Source organism: Panulirus ornatus, chromosome 9 (assembly GCF_036320965.1).
Source record: "Panulirus ornatus isolate Po-2019 chromosome 9, ASM3632096v1, whole genome shotgun sequence".
Taxonomy (NCBI): Eukaryota; Metazoa; Arthropoda; class Malacostraca; order Decapoda; family Palinuridae; genus Panulirus; species Panulirus ornatus.
The window spans coordinates 56,364,080-56,366,797 of record NC_092232.1 but is presented as its reverse complement, the minus strand read 5'-3'; the positions used below and the strand labels follow the sequence as shown (position 1 = coordinate 56,366,797).

The 2,718-nt window shown below is 37.3% G+C and overlaps 1 non-coding gene across 1 annotated transcript; it reads left to right on the top strand.

Moving 5' to 3' along the window:
- The first annotated feature begins 2,086 nt into the window (after positions 1–2,086).
- On the top strand, positions 2,087–2,158 carry TRNAQ-UUG (transfer RNA glutamine (anticodon UUG)). The gene has a single exon. It is a non-coding gene; the product is annotated as a tRNA-Gln (tRNA).
- The last annotated feature ends 560 nt before the right edge of the window (positions 2,159–2,718 follow it).

Here is a 2,718-nt window from a genome sequence, read left to right as displayed (position 1 = left end):
TAACCTGGGAACTGATCATATCCTAGCATAGCTTAATATAGAGAAGTCTAATATAGTGAAGTTAATACTTTAATACAGTTAAGTTAATTTCTCAATAGTTTGATACATGTGCCTGACAACAGTTCCTTCACCCGTACAATGTCCCATCACAGAACACAAGGATTGTCATTATAATTCGTTTTTATCAACAGAAATTAGATTAAAGTGACTAAAGATAAGTGGTTTAATATGTTATGTGTGTTCTCTGTCATCATAAAGATGGCCATCTACCCTGATGTGTAAAGAAAACATCAATTTTGCCGAGGCTGTGGTGAAGATAAGAACACAATGTGGCCATACAATGGTGTAGTCAAGATGTGTTAGAACTATGTAGTGAAGATGGGAGTGTAGTGAAGAGGAGGATTTAGTGAAAATATATATGTTTCTTCACGCTGAGCCATTCCATATAGATGAATATATCTATAATCTAATTGTGGTAAATTACCATATGACTTTAACGGCACCAGCCAGCAGGAAAATGTTGGATATAGGAGTGACTGAATATTTTGTCGGGTACATAAATAATTGAATATTTGGTACGATCGATCAAAATGCTTTTTATATGCAAATAATTTCTGATTTTTCAAATGATTTTTTCCACCTGTTGGAACTGGTTAGAGTAATTAAAGATATGAAAACCGATGGAAAACTTCAGTTTAACGCTTTTACGAATGTCTTTCTGCGTGTTTGGGAACAGCAGTAAACTACAGGAATATATTGGTCTAATGTCCCCTGCTCGTCCAACAGCAGATATTGTATGGTCTGAGACATTATTTCTGGTGGAGGTGGATTCTCTCCGGCATTACGTAAATCACTTCCACAAACTTGCGCCATTTTGCACAAATACAGATCCGATATGATGCATTTCCCAGCTCTGTTACGTTATGGACCCTATTCATCCTAGCCTAACCTAGCCTAAATAAAAAAGGTGTGGAATAATGTGCAACATTTCTCCTTCATTACAAGTGATAATAAACCTAGTCTATACAGCAACCAGGAACGTCCATATTTGTCTAACTTCTCACAAGTCTGTGTCATCTGTCTGCAGACATGTCGGCCATTACCATGAGGGCAATTGCGGCTTTTGATTTTGAATATCACACGTTTCCTCTCTGCCGTGAGATCTTCATACTTAAATAAAATGGTGGGCCGTAAGAAATATATGTCCATCGAAGATCAACTATATGGCTCAGTTCCATCATCAGTTTCTAAGAAAACTGAAAAGATGAGGTCCCACCGAGATTCGAACTCGGATTGCTGGATCCAAAGTCCAGAGTGCTAACCTTTACACCATGGGACCTGATAAGAAAAGATGTGATTTCATCTAAATGTTTTACATATAATCAACCAGAGGCCATTCCTCCCTCCCTGCCTGCAGGGTTCAAGGTTTTCTAGAAGGTTCTCGAAGATTCTGGGTAGGAACTGCCATTGAGAGGACGTAGTTATGCGTATCATTAATGATATTGTTGTTGACTTTCTGATTTAGAAAGATAGATAGATAGATAGATCGGTAGATAGATAGGTAAAAAACAGATATTAGATAGATCGATAGATACGTAAGGCTGTATATGTCAATTTTCACAGAAATCATTGATATCAGCGTTATTCTGCAAGAAATACATGTACATGGATGTAGTGATAATATGGGTTAGGTATAAGACCAGTCGTGTTGAGATTGTAGTGAATGTGACCATTGACTTCAACCTTAATGGTGTAGTGAAGATAAAGTTGTAGTGAAGATAAATCTTGAAGTGACTCATAAGGTTGTTGTGAGTACAAGGATGCATCGTAAATGAGTACTTCCTACCTGAAAGTCAACAATTACAAAATTGATCAAGTATAACAACATCCTCGGACAACCAACTACAAACACCAACCATAGAGTGAACCTGACTGTCATCTAACGACGACCTCTCAAAGGTAATGATCTTACCAGAATCTTCGAGAACCTTCTAGAAAACCTTGAACCCTGCAGGCAGGGAGGGAGGAATGGCCTCTGGTTGATTATATGTAAAACATTTAGATGAAATCACATCTTTTCTTATCAGGTCCCATGGTGTAAGGGTTAGCACTCTGGACTTTGGATCCAGCAATCCGAGTTCGAATCTCGGTGGGACCTCATCTTTTCAGTTTTCTTCGATACTGATGATGGCCGCATTATCCTCTACGTTATATATACATTCATATATATACATAAATATGTATATATAAACATATATATGGAATAATATGGTTTTATCAATAGCCGGAGACCATTCCTCCCTCCTTGCCTGCAGAGTTCATAGTTTTCTGGAAGGTTCTAGAAGATTCTGGTGAGATAATTGCCATTGAGAGGACATTGTTATACTTCATACATCAATGATTTCATTATTGTTGACTTTCAGATAAAGATAGATGGATAGATACATAGTTAGATTGATAGATTGATAGAGCGATATTTAGATAGGTATATAGATAGATAAGTTTCATCAACACTGTATCTTACGCTATCTCCTGTTGCTGGACATATGTTCAACCAGCATTGGGAAAACCTCCAGTAGACCTTAATGTAAAGCAAGATAATAACAAAACCTGCAATAAAAGAATACGATCAACTCCCCAGTGCAGAAATATTGTGACCAGAAAGTCTTCTAGCAAGATGTCAGACACTTCCACGGGAATCACAAACATAACATCAAA